Source organism: Elgaria multicarinata, chromosome 7 (assembly GCF_023053635.1).
Source record: "Elgaria multicarinata webbii isolate HBS135686 ecotype San Diego chromosome 7, rElgMul1.1.pri, whole genome shotgun sequence".
Lineage (NCBI taxonomy): Eukaryota > Metazoa > Chordata > Lepidosauria > Squamata > Anguidae > Elgaria > Elgaria multicarinata.
In genome coordinates, this window is record NC_086177.1 from 11,162,737 (window position 1) to 11,177,690 (window position 14,954).

Sequence of the window (14,954 nt, forward strand, 5' to 3'; positions counted from 1 at the left end):
CTCACCTGAGCCTAAGTAGATTAACCCTGCTCAAGCCTGACAGTGTCCATATGAATTCAGCTGGATCTTCCTGCACCAACAAATAAGGATGAGTCCAAGTGGGATAAAACACAAGTTAATTTTCAATCTTTCTTTCATGTTTGTGGTGCATGAGTGTAAACATGCACACATATTCAAATCAGGATCCAGTGGTGGATATGAAGGGATGCTTCATCAAGGCACCCCCTGTGACGTCCCTTCACCTGGAAGATTTGGGCTGCACAACTGAGGATTCAGTCTGACCTTCTTGGGTACGCTGTGCACAATGTGAGAATTTATTTATTTCATTTATATCCTGCCTTTTTTCCTCCAAGGAACCCAAGGCAGCATACATAATCCTCCTGTTCTCCATTTTATCCTCACAACAACCACCCTGTGATGTAAGTTGGGCTGAGAGTCTGTGACTGGGCCAAAGTCACCTAGTGAGCTTCCATGGCTGAGTGGGGACTGGAACCTGGATCTCCTGATTTGCAGTCCAATACTCTACTACACCACACTGGAATTGTGGTGGTGTTCATGTGGTGGATGAGTGGGGCCTTTGTTGTTCTTGGGGTGGGGGCTGACAAATACCCACCCTTGCCACCCTTGGAGCTGGTCCTGGGTTCTGAATTAAATTTTGTGTAGATTGGGAGTGGCTCTGACAGCCTCAGCATAAAAACAGCAGTGTAAGGCTAAGAATAATTATGAACAACATCAACCAGATCTTCCTGAATCCATCTTCTCTTAACTCTGATTGCTTCCTGGATTGATTCCTGGAATGTGTACCTCTACACTGAGTCTCCATCTGCCTGCTATTTGTCTGCTGTGTTTCATTGGAACCTGTGTTGTCTTGTCACTGTTGAGACCTTGCTTTTTACCTGATCTGTATCTGTGATCACCACTTTGCAACTCTTGCTTCCTTGAACCTGCAACTGCTAGGCTCAGACTCTGGAAATGTGACACTAATCACTATCTCCTTCTGTGCACCATTCCCCTGAAGCAATTTAGATCAATGCATGAAAATTCTTGATTGATTGATTGATTGATTGCATTTACATGCTGCTTTCCTCTAGAGATCTCAAGGCAGTGTACATGGGATTGTCAGGTGGCTTTCCCATCAAGGTACTGACCAGACCAGACCAGACATGCTTAGCTTTCGGCATGGTTGCTGCAACATATGCCCTCAGATCATGCCTGGGGATCCAACTAGATGCCGGTAGGGATGGACACATTTGTCAATCACCATCTCACTGAAATTGTCAGTTTTTTGATGTCAAAGTTGTTCCATCCTGTCTCTACAAGCTTGTTATATGTATATATAACTGATTTGTACATTTATATTTTTGGGGATGCACATTCTCCATAATGTATCTGGTAATGTATTATTTTTGTGCTCATTTTTTTCAACGTACTCATTTCCCCTAAGTAGTTTACGTTGCTAAGATGATGTTTTGTACAGGCGTTTCTCAAATATATACATTGTGAGCACGCTTTCTCCTAACATGCATATTTTGTGACCATTTTTCCTGAGAAGAGCTGCATTGAAAAGCTGGATTTCAGAACACAACGCTAGTCTTGGTTTGCTGAAAAGCTTGGGAGGTGCAGATTAGGTAAGGTCATTTAAAAAAACAAAAAACTCAACAGTGAATTTCTCACTCGCCCCTAGATGCCGGTTTAATAGAAGTGCATGTTCACGATTCCACCCATTGCACAGGTAAAACCGCCACTTCTCCTTTCAAGTCAAACTTGGCCATTTTCAAAGGAGTGAATTCACACATTCAGCTTTCAGCTACCAAGTTTTCAGGAATCAAGCGATGAACATGCATGTGTGAACCAGGCCTTTGGGAAAAGGTTAGACAAGTAGACACAAGCATAATCACTCTGGAAACCATTTTAAGAAAGGATAAAGGCTCCGATAGTGGAGGTGGAGATGGAGGAGGAGGAAGAGGACGACGATGACGAAGATGGAAACAATAGCCAGATCAGGAACAGAACAAGAAATTTCTCCAGAAGAAGATTGGGAATGTTAGTATCTCCAGTGCAGTTTGGGGTGGAGACAGTTTCCTATTTCTGGGCGGGGGGGGGGGGTGGACGGATGGACGGACAGGAAGTGAAACTTTAATAAATGAATAATCAAGAATATAAAATGAAATGGGGGATAGATTGTAGCAGCTCCTCATGCTATTTTGAAAGCCAGACATAATCTGCATAAGGTCAATGAAGTTTTGTTTTGGGGTTGTTGTTTTTTTAAAAAATTAAATTATAAATCAAACAATAAATTACTGAGATTTTGTAATAATTTTATCCTAGATCTGTTTGATTTTAAAAAGGGAAATTAATAATAATTTTAAAATGCATTAATTATTCAGATTTCTTAGCTGGGACACTTCTTCCAACAAAGTTTGACAGTTTCTATTTAAACCACACACTCTTAGTGGCAACTTGCACATTGATGTGTAAACTTAGGGTTAAATCCAACATCTTATGAGCTGACTTTTGCTCTTCCAACGGGATTTCCCCTTGCTCTCTTCTCACCAGAGTCCCACCACGACCACCACCACCTGCTCCGGAGAGTCACCCAACCCTCCAGAGCAGATTTGGGAAATGTACAGCAGGCGGCAGGCATGAGGGGAACAGTATTGTAGCTAGGTCATTTTAGTCCTGAAATGATCTTATGGGGGACCACCTGCAGACAGCCATGAGTATTACTGCAGTTGTGAAGTATACAACCCACACTTATCTCTCTTCTCTCCCCTTCCACAATTTACCACTGCTTCTACATTCCTGATATGTTAGAGCAAAGAAACAAAACTGTTCTCCAACCCTGATTAAAAAAACACCCTTTGAGCATGTGCAGTACTGCATTTTAAAAACAATTTATGCAACACCATGACTACAGGAATAAAATGGGGTTGTTTCCACTGCTGTGATCATATAAACATATACCAGGGGATAAGTACCATTTTCCTGAAGGGAAGGATAATATTTTTAATCTATATTTACAAAGGTGTGTGTTCTTTTTTTTCAATCCAAGAGACAGACTGCACATGCCGAACTACTACTACTACTACTACTTCTACTTCTTCTTCTTCTTTATGCTATGGATCAGCTATTCAGAAGGGGGTGGATTTCCTACCCCAAAATAGATTGGTAGAATCTTATCTAGTAGAAAAGAGTGCCATGCTGCTATACTGGATATCAACATAGGGACACCATGAAGTGGGAATTTCTCCTACAGTTCCTATTCATTTCTGCAAGAACAGCACAAGAGAAATTTCCAAGCGACTGTGCCATATATATATATATGGTAAATAATATGAATACAAATTGGTTACTGCACTCAAAATGACCTTGGCTCTTTTAGTAATGGAATCTGATGACATCATCTTTTGACAGTCCTGATCTTTAACCCAGTTTGATCTAAAGCAGATTCTTCTAGGATGATATCATTAAGGTAAATCCCTGAATGGGGAGTGAACCATATTCATGTAAGCCATTTAAAGATATTAAGTTACTGAGAATTATCTCCTCGCTGTTTTTCTTGCGCAGTGCAAACAATGTGAAAATTGTAGTTAACGGCCCCACTCAACTGAACTTTATAGCTGTGTTGTTATTGGAGACATCAAATATCCTAATTATTGCTAAAATTCAAACGAACTGCAGGTGTAAAGATTTACCAGTAGAACATTTTTTACAGAGTGCTACTAATATTAACAGCTGAGTTTTACTAGAATTTGTGCCTTTTAAATTTTTGTTTGTTTATTCGGTGCACTTTTACAATGCCCAATAAGATAATATATTAATATATGCTTTTTATATTGTATTTTGTATTTGAGTTTTTAGATTGTTGGATGTTTTATTATGTTCTTAATGGTTTTAATTTTTGTGAAGCACCCAGAAAGCTTCGGCTATTGGGCAGCATAAAAATGTAATAAATAAATAAACATGGTGAACATTAAAAACATAATAAAGCACTGTACAATACATTAAACACATAAAATACAAACAATGAAACAATGAATGAAAAGAGCACATCATAAAACCAAGATGAAACCGGCAGTATGGAGTAAAAACAGTGCAACACATAAAACCAAGGTCAGACCAGCAGTAAAAGAGTGTTACAATCTCAGAGCAATAAAACAGTTCTTAAAATGCAGTGAGGAATAGAAAGGTCTTCACCTGGTACTGAAAATACTATAATGTAGGTGCCAGGTGAGCCTCTCTCAAGAAGGCATTCCACAGATGGTGTGCTACTATTAAAACGGCCCTCTCTCTTGTAGCTATGTGCCTTACCTCATTTGGTAAGGATATCTGGAGAAAAGCTTCAGACAATGAACTTCTGGTCTACGAGGGTAGATATGGGAGGAGATGGTCCTTCAGATAACCAGACCCCAAGCCATTGAAATGCTTAGTTGTTAAAACCACCACTTTGAATTGAGCCAGAGATGGACTGGAAGCCAATACAGTTGTCAAAGTACTGACATAATGGGCTGGTTTGCACAATCACTGTAGCCCACCATGGCTTAATTAAGCCATCATGGGTTGTGGTGCATGCCAGTGACTTTTTGAATATTCAACCCCCAGTAAGGGAGTTGCCATGGTTTGCTGTGTCATCTGAACCTGGGTGACATGGGCTGTTTGAGAAGGGAAATAACCCTCAAATAACCATTGTCTGTATTAGGGTAATTTGAGGGTTGTTTCCTCCTGCAGCAGCAGCAACCCCTGCTGCCCGGGTCTGAATGGCACAGCAAACCATGGCAATCCCCTGTTGGGGTTAAATATTCAAAATGGCTGCTGACATGAAGAGCAACCGACCTTGGCTTAAATTAGTCATGGTGGGCTGCAGTGATCATGTGAACTCGTCAGTATGATCACATCAGCCAGTCCCAGTTAACAACCTCTTTTGAATAAACTGAAGATTCCAGACCATTTTAAAAGGCAGTCCTACATATAACACATTGCAATAATCCAAACAGGAGGTTGCCAGAGCATGAGTAACTGTTGCAAGGCTATCTCTATCCATGTAGGGTTGCAGCTGGTATAGCAGCCTAAGCTGATAAAAGGCACTCTGAGCTATCAAGGCTACCTGTGCCTCTAGTGACAGTGATGGATCTAAGAGCACTTCCAAACTATGAACCGGCCCCTTTAAGGGGGACTGCAACCCCCTCCAGAACAGAGTGAACAGTCAATTGTCCAACACATCTCCATCTTCCACAGAGTGACCAGGGCAACGATAGGAGCATCAGCTTGTTTGATTACTAGGGTAGAGCACATTTACATTTGGAATTTTAATACAGCAGAATTCCTAGAAGCTGAATGATCCTGAAAATCTTCTTCCATAAAACCCAGGAAGAATGTAGAGGTCATGTTAACTGACCCTGTGGCACTTAACCACTTTTATTTTTGTGGCAGATTGGGGCACAATTGTCCAGGGAATGGGGTTGGAGTGACAGGGCCAGGAGGAGGAAGGCAACAGAGACACAAGCACCATGGAGAGGTGTGGAAGGAGGAGGTAAGGCAAAGAGAGGGAACCTAAGCAAACAAACAATTCGTTTGAATAATACTAAACTGGTGACATTTTAAATTAATAACAAAATAGGCAATATCAATAATCAAAACACAGCATCGATTAATGTTGTTTGTCGGTAATACAAACATACAGAAGGAAAAACTTTCCAGGGCAGCCAGGTATTAATAAATAATATAGCCAGCAACCACTTTCTCAAAGTGTCACTTGCAGGGAATAGCAATCAGACTTCTTACAGCTTGCAGCAGATGATCTCTGACGTGCCCCACTCTCTTATTCTGGTACAGGTCTTAAAGGCTTCAGTGGCAACAGAGATTGTGCATGTTCATTCTCTTCCCCTGTGCTCTGGATGTCCTGGCTGCTTCTGGAGGGTCAGTGGCTGTAGAGTTACACCCACCCACTGCAGAAACATACCTGTCCACTCTGAAAACCAGGGGTGACATCCAATATTGCATGAGTCAACTTCTGCTTGCACGTTGGGACTTTGCATCTTCTATTTATGGGCTTCCCACAAGTAACTGGTTGGCTACTGTGTGAACTAGATAGTCTGATTCATCATGGCTATTTTTATGTTTCTCCTTCTCCCTTTGCCTCTCCCCAATCTGCTCCTGGGGGTCCCTAACTCTCCAGAACAGATTTTGGAGATCTGTGGGGGACTGAATGGGGAGGGGAAATTTGTTCTGCCAATAGTGCCTGGTTCAGCTAGTGGATGGATACCTATGGTGAACCACTCAGAGAGTGTTGGCTATTGGGCGATATAGAAAAGTAATAAATAGGATTTCACCCCAGACTTAGTCATGCTTAGAGTAGACCCACTTAAATCATTGGGACTCAACTGAGTCATGACTAATTTCAGACTCATTTATTTCAATGGGTCTACACTTAAGAATGACTTGGGGCCTTGTTAGACCTACCTTTGAATCCGGCCTTCAGGCGCGGCGAGCCCGTGCTACAATTAGCACTAGGGATGTGCTCCGCTCCGATTAGGAGCGTAGAAGCAGTAGCGGATTGGCCTGCTCCGCCTTACCCAGAGGCGGAGTAGGAGCGGACCGCGGACCCCCTAGAAGCAAGGCGAAGAGAAGCGCCCATTTTTCGGAGCTCTGAGTTCAGGCGGAGCGCTCCGGTCGCCATCTTGAAAACATTTCGCCATAGGATTGCATTGCGGCAAATAATCGCGCATAACTACGTTGTTTTTGAAGCTATCATTCTGAAAATTCTTGTGCACAGAGAGTCGTGGATGGGGGTCATTTTGAGACCACTCTCACCTCTCTGCATCGTACGGGTCACGGGCTATATTTTTGTGAAAATCGGGTCAACCGCGCGGCTCAAACTGCGTTTTCGGCTTTTCGCCCATAGGATTGCATTGAGGGAAAGAATCGGGGATAACTGGGGGGGGGGTTAAGCTATCATTCTGAAAATTCTTGTGCACAGAGAGTCGTGGATGGGGGTCATTTTGAGGCCACTCTCAACTTTCTGCATCGTACGGGTCGCGGGCTATATTTTTGTGAAAATCGGGTCAACCGCGCGGCTCAAACTGCGTTTTCGGCTTTTCGCCCATAGGATTGCATTGAGGGAAAGAATCGGGGATAACTGGGGGGGGGGTTAAGCTATCGTTCTGAAAATTCTTGTGCACAGAGAATCGTGGATGGGGGTCATTTTGAGACCACTCTCAACTTTCTGCATCGTACGGGTCGCGGGCTAGAATTTTTTAAAAAATCGGCGGGAAAAATACCTTTTTCAAAGGGCTGAGGGGCAGAGTCAGCTCCCGGTCATGATGATCCCAAAGTTGGAGGAGGGCATAGGCAAAACAGGTAACTTGGGATTCAGGGAAACTTCTCTTTCTTCATCTGAACGGGCTTTTCCCCGTGTTTTTTAACACACCTCGCAGGGATGTTGTGTGTGGGGTGCCCGATTTTCAAAAATTCGCCAAAAATCAGGGGATGATGGGATTGCTTTGAAACTTGGCGTGCGTGTGTATATCCCCATGAGGTGTCATGGTGCCAAACATGAGGTTTCTAACTTGAACAGAAAAAAAGTTGTATAATTTTTTAGCTTTCAATGCAAGTCTATGGGGGGGGAAACGGAGCTCCGGATCCGGATCCGGAGCTCCGGGCGGAGCGGAGCGGAAGTGGGCGGAGCGGGGGCGGGGCGGAGCGGCCCGATCCGAAAAATGGCGGATCTGCAAGTGAAGCGGAGCGGGGGGTCCGTGCACACCCCTAATTAGCACGGGCCATCGTGCCTATCCAGACATCAGACACGACGGGGAAAGGAAAGCCCCATCGCGTCCTCCATTTTTTAAAAAAAAGTTAAAGGGGCCATGTGCGCAGGAGTGCACCAACAAAAAGGTAGGTCTTTAAAAAAAAAAAGGGTTCCCTGCTCCCCCTGCCCCCGATTTCAACCCCCCACAATGTCTGATGCCCCCTGCTTGACCCCCCCTGCTCGCCCTCCCACTTGCCTGCTTGTCCACTTGCTCACCCATCTGCTCACCGCCCCCACTCGCCATGTCCAATGCCCCCTCCACCACCACCCTGGCCGTGATCTCCCCACCCTGCTTCCGCTCTTCCCTCCCCCATCTCTCCTGCTGGCTCCGCACTTTCCCCCCTGGCCCCCATCACTCCCCCCGTGATTCCCTCGCCCCCGGCCCGATGGGCACAGCGCGGCTTCTCCCAGCTACTCGTGAGTAAGCGAGCAGCTGGGAAAAGCCGCTGAACCAGCTAGACTTTCCACAGCCCTGGGCTCAGCCCGGGGCTGCGGAAAAACCGGGCCACAAGTGGATCCGGTTATCCTGGGTCAAGGGAGGGTTTAGCCCGGCCTGACCCCGTGATCCCCTGTGCATCATCTCCATGCACAGCAGGGAGCCCGGGCCTCGGTCTGAATCTAAGCCCAGATGTTTTTAGTTGCCCTAGGGTAGAACTCACTCTACACTAGAAAAAAATTCACATGTCCCATTGTTAGTGAAAGGCATAATGATCATCACAGTTTACCCCAATTACAAAAAACAGGAGAGAAGCACAATAGCTGATGGGAAGTCCCTGATTTCCTAACTACTGCTACAAGATATTAGTTTTAGTAGTAGAAATAGAAGTAGTAGTATTACAACAACAGCAACAACAATTTATTCTTATTAAAATTGAACTACTCAAGGTAGTTAACATCAACAAATCTTTAAAACCACAGTTGCAAAACAAATTAAAAATTACAAAAGAATGGCCATATGGTTGCACATTATCTTGAAAATTATCAATGCAGAACAATGAAAAGAAAACTCAGTTTTCAACGAACTGGGGTACATAAAGCTAGACAAGACCAAAGTTCATTTGAAATGTCTACATATACATTTATTCAGATAATAGTCTAATTTTGCATCAGATTCTGTTACTATTACATATATTTTACCTACTAGACCATTTGAATAGTTTTGAGATTAACCTTTCTCAACAGGGTGTATTTCTGCAATATTGAAAGTAATAATCTGTAATATTGAACAAGCAGGGGCCTAACATTCTTCATAGTTTCTGTAAATTCAGACATGCATTTTACAGTATTTAGTTTTCTCAGTTCAACATGATAATTATTTCCCCATATCATTACACCTCCTAATACTCCTAATCTTTTTGTTTAAAATGAACTTAATGGAAACAGACTAGGAATAAGCTCTGCTTTAAACATCCTCCGAACTGGATATTGTAAGGATTATATATGTGACACCTCCAACCAACAGTGGTGCTGTTCCATGGTTCTTAGTGCTTAGTTAAGTTTCTGTATCTTGCCTAGTTGTTCTGTCTTGGAGAAGTTCCATAAAATGCTACATCTGTGCTGGAGACCTGTGCTGTTGGTTTAACCTGCAGATCCTTAATAAAGTTTCCAACATCCATTATTGAAACAATACCTTCAGGGATTTCTGAATTTTTCTTTCGACCAAAACAGTTTCCTTCACTTTTTGAAAAAATAAAGTTTATTCCTCTAAGCAAGTATTATACCATTTAACCTCAACTGGAGGCTGGTGGTTCCAATGTCAGTACAATGCTGAATACACTCCTGGTGTCAGTCAGAATCAGTCAGAAATCTAAAGCAACTATCCAATGTGTCAAGCACCATGGATAGCTCCTTTAAAGTTTTGTCTGGTTCTGACTGAAACCCATCGAATTCAATAGACCTTGTTTCACTCTTTCATACTGATCTATTCATACTCAAGAAGCAGTTCTGGTTTTATAATCAATCATTTCAAAACAATTTAAAAATGTCACATTTATTACATAGAACAAAAATTTAACAATATTTTAAAATTAGTCCGAAATATCCTTAATTTTTCCAGCAATAAATCTCTGTCTAATAAGTATTTAGATAACTTCAATAAAATATCAAAAGAGAATTCCCTGTCATTCAATCAATCATATTTTAAAGAATGTGAAATTCCTTTGAGAAACCAGATGTTTCCAATATTTTTAATGGCCAAACAAGCTAAATAATTCAGGATTACTATAGCCATTACAGGGAACATAAACATCTTTGTCCTGGTAAAGAGTATTCAGGAGTGCTGCTAGAGATACTAAAGCTAATTGCTTTTAACAAGTGCAAGATAGAGGTGAGAGGAGACCTGGTATTGATTTTTGCATTGCCAAAGAGAAACTGACCAATGAAATCACAAACATCTAAAACTCAAAGTGCGGTGAGGTAGCACTTTGCACAGGAAGTATCATGAAACAGTCTGTGTCAGCCCAGTAGTAATTGGTCCTTTGAAGCTGCAAATGTGAGAGGCGATGAACATTCATCTTGAAAGCATGTCGAGTTCTCTAAGATGGGAGTTTTGGTTCAAGGAAGAATGTGCCGTTATGTGAAACCTGACCCCAAGGTCTGTCAAAGTTTGGCTTAGGTTATGCTGGCAGTGACCTTGTAAATTTAAACAGCTGCTAGACTACCAATAGAAGCAAATTATTACAGCAATTGTGGTTTTCAGGACAAGAGTGAAAGCCAAAGAATGCCACTTTAAGCCTTGTTGGGTCAACTTTCACCTCCTGAAAAACAAGCTCACAAGTTTAGGAGAACTTTCTGAAAACTTGTAAAATATTAGGTAAGAAGGAAACAAAGTTCTCCTTAAACACGAGTGTATGCAATTGACTTATGTTTATACACTCTTTTAAAATAAGTTATGCACCTCCCATGGAGAGATGTTAAAAGAATGCTTGATCAAATTGATTGCTTTCCAGAAATTCCAAATATGAATCTTTCAGAAAAGGATCACTTAATATACTTGACATACTGGGAGTGGTTGATGTACCTGACGTTCCTCTTGGCCCTCATCTTAAGATTTGGCTTTCTATCATTGGTTTCTAGAACACTGACATTTTTCTTCCTTTGAGCAGCATCTTGGCTTTAGGTGGTTGGTTTTGATCGCATTCAATGCTTCCGAAAGGGGGCTGTGATTTACCACAAGATGTGAAACCACAGGGCCAGCCCTAATTTTAGGCAGCTTGTGGCAACTTGCCACAGACGGTAAGTTTTTGAGTTAAAAGACAGCAAATTGCCAGTTATTTGGTTTATTATTAAATTTTTACCACAGTGAGAAAGTTTCATTTCTGTTTTCCACCTCAGATTCCAAAATATCTAGATCTCTGTGAACTTAACTTACATTAAGTAAATGTTAGTTTACCTTATGCTGACCAGAAATGGGGAGGGGGGAGTTTTGCAAAAGGCAGTGTTTTTAAAAAAATAATTCTTAGAGTAACCTCTTATTAGCAAAATTCTCCGATGTGAGTAATACTGGAAGCACGGCTCTTTCTCTAAGGGGATTAATTTATCCTGAGTGATGACACTTAAAAACAAAGTCTACAAAGATTGGCTATATAACCTTGTGATGTCATCCATTCAGTATGTGAGCCTTGATTGGCTGGAATCACCTGACAAGGAATGAAACCAACAGGAAAATAGTCTCAGAAGCAGGTGGGGAAAACTGACAATTCCAACAGTTGCAAGCAGCCACAAATAGTGTAGGACTAAGGGCTTGGAGTTCATTGTGAGGGTTGAACCATGAGGGGATTCCCCTAAGAAATACAAAGAAGGGGTAATTCCCCCAGTTGCAATCTCTCCCCTCATTGCAGAATTGAGGGCCTGGTGTGAGCCCTGACCCGGCCACTGTGCATCCAGATGACACACAGGGGATCCCGGGCTCAGGCAGGGGTAACCGTCCCTTGGCCCGGGATAACTGGCACTGTTTGTAACCTGGTATTTCCCGCGGTCTCAGGCTGAGCCCGAGACCACGGGAGTGTAGCCCGTTCCGCCGCTTTTCCCGGCTACCGCATTTACTCACGAGTAGCTGGGGAAAGTGGTGGATGGTGCACAGCGCTCCACAGGAGTGCTGCAGCCATCAGAGCAGGGTGGGGAGATGGGGGGAAACAAAACCGGGGGGATGGGGGAAAATGGAGCCTGGGGGGATCGGAGATCGCGGGCAGGAGGATCAGAGATCGTGGGCGGGGGGATTGCGGCCAGGGTGGAGAAATCGGGGGCAAGGTGGGAGTGGGGGACCCTTTTTTAAAAAAAAAGCCTACCTTAATTGATGGTGCGCTCCTGTGCACCCGGCCCTTTAAAAAATAAAAAATGGCGGATGCGACGGGGCTTTCCTGCAGCCTGTCGCATCTGACATTTAGACTGGGGCGACAGCCTGCACTACTTCTAGCGTGGTCTGGCCCCTCCTCCCAACCGGATTCAAAGGTAGGTCTAGCAAGGCCCTGAGCCAAGCTGGTTGCCTCAGAAATAGATTGCACTGTGTTCAGAAGGGCTTCCAGCCCCAGTGGCTTTTTGCCTTCTTCAAAACTCTTCCAGGAACAAGACAGAGACAAGGGGAACTCTGCAGTGCAGTTGCGTTGCTACTGTCAGCAGGGTTTCAAGGGATTGGGGTGGGACAGAGCAGGGGAAACAGTGCTGAAAACACATCACATCCATAGCAGTGGCACTGGGAACAGCCGCTTCAGCAGACACAACTGCTGACACTAGGGAAGAAGGGAAGGTCCGAGGCCATCTAATCCCCCCCCTCAGGCCTTGCCTTATCTCTCACCCCCCATTCCCTGAAGGCTGCAGCCCACGAATGGGCCATAACAGTTGCCAGGGCTTCTAGTTATGTTTCAAAGTCTAATGTGGATTTCATATTTCCAGTGTATCTTTATATTTCTCTAGACACCTGCAAAAATAATATTAAGGATATTAAATGAAAATGTAACGTGCTGTGCAGTTTATTGGGGGGGGGGATATAAAGCACATTAACATGGATATTTATCAAACATATGTTACTGGCAAAGGTAATTTACTCTGAAATTAGGAAAACATATGGCGAGCCCAGTGCAGTTTCCTCCTGAAAAGGATAACTCACCTTTTGAAAAATATAAACACTGATGTACATATCATGCACGGAATATGTTATGTAACCTCTTGGAGCATGTGAATTACCAATCAACTCCCCTAAATTGAATTTAACCCTTTTAAGATTGCCTATCTCATTGAATACAAACCAGTGGCCTAATTTGTAATGTTTTATTATTTATGGGCATGATCCAGTGAATGGTAAGAACTTTTAAGTCCCCTTAACTGCAGTAGGAACGTTGTAAGCATGTGCTTCATTCGCCCACTGAATATTCAGCACCTCTTCATTGGCTCCTTCTTCTGCTGATGGCCTCTGTGAAAGGAGGAAGATGAAGCAGCAGCAGGTAGCAACTGTGGTGTAGTAGTAAATTTTGACATGCAGGCACTCATCCTAACAGCCCCCATGCCCCAAACGAAAGTGCAAAACTCCGGGCACCTGTGTTGAGCCATATCAACAAACCAGCAGTTTTCAGCCCCAACCAGGAGAAAGTCTTCTGTAAAGTTAATGGCTATTAATTGCCCATTCAGGCCCAAGCCATCCCCAAATACTCTGCATTACAAGAGGGAACAATATACTGTTTCTGGGAAAACTCATTTCGCCCCCCAACTACTGCGAAGACTACAGCTAAACTCAGAGGAAACAGGGAAATCTAAGTGTAGCGGAGTTCTTCTTCTTCTTCTTCTTCTTCTTCTTCTTCTTCTTCTTCTTCTTCTTCTTCTTCTTCTTCCTTCTCCTATTGGAGGTTAGCTATCATTACATATATTTTTGTTATTAACATTGCTGCTCTAAATAATTGTACAGAAGTGACATCACACTTCACTTCATCCACCCACTATTCTTTTTCCTTCAATTTCCCCTTGTATAATAAGTTGGAGTATGGTGCATTTTTCTCCTTGGATACTATGACGAAGATACTGTAATTTTCTGCTTTTGATGGTATTTATTAATTCCATTTACTTCCTTCCCTATGTAGCACATCCTCATTTGTTACTCTGTCAGTCCACGGTATCTTCAACACACGTCGATATATCCACATTTTGAAAGTTTTGATTTCCCCCCAATTGTTCTTCCTAAGTGTCCATGCCTCCATTCCATAAAATAATATTGAAAACACACAACGTCTTACCATCTGAATCCTAGTGCGAGGTTAAGGTTCCGATTACATAGCAATTGTTTCATTCTGACAAACACTGTTTTTGCCATCTTGATTCTTGCGTTTATCTCTTGTGTTTGTTCATTATCTTCATTGAGCCAAATTCCTAGGTATTTATATTTTGTGACAGACTCGATCGGCACAGTGCAGACATTTGACAGCCTCCATGTGGTCACTTGAAGGAGAGGCTTGCAGCCCAACAAAAAACACATTGAATTGGTGCTTCCACAAGGGACATACACATGGCAAGTGAAATGGACACAGTCTCCGCAGAACCTATTTTGAGACAGGGAAACATTCACTTCATGGCCCCTGAGATATAATGGCCCTTTGTGGACTACTTGTTCATATGTTTGAGCATCTCCTCTAAGTGATCACCCCTCTGGTGACTTCCACACATAATCTTGGGTGGGCTGACAAATGCCTTGATGTGGCCATCATCATGAAGCAGCACTGGATGCTGAGTGTCTCAAATGAGCAACTGTCTGTTTAGTGAATTCACCACCTCCTCTTTGCCATTGCACTGAGCAAAAGCTGAAGCCACCACACCAGTATCAGCGAGATACATTAAGAGGGGTCACTGTTCATTGTGGAGTGGAGAATGTCTTTCAGCCTGAGGGCCTCATTCAAGGTTGGAGGAGCTCTTGGGGCCACATTCCAGTGGTAGATGAGGGAAATGGGACATGGCCAAAGGCAAAAGGGATGGAGCCCCAAACAACAACATATTGTAGCTTAAAGCTCTCACTGCCAGTCACTAAGGCTTAGGAGAGGCATCCCAACCTTTAGAATGGGGGAAAAACAGTGCAAATGCCAGAAAATCACTGGCACCCCACCCACTGGTGGTTGGGGAAAAGGGTGTGGGGCCAGGGGAAGGGGATCTTGGGGACCTCAAAGAGCTGGAT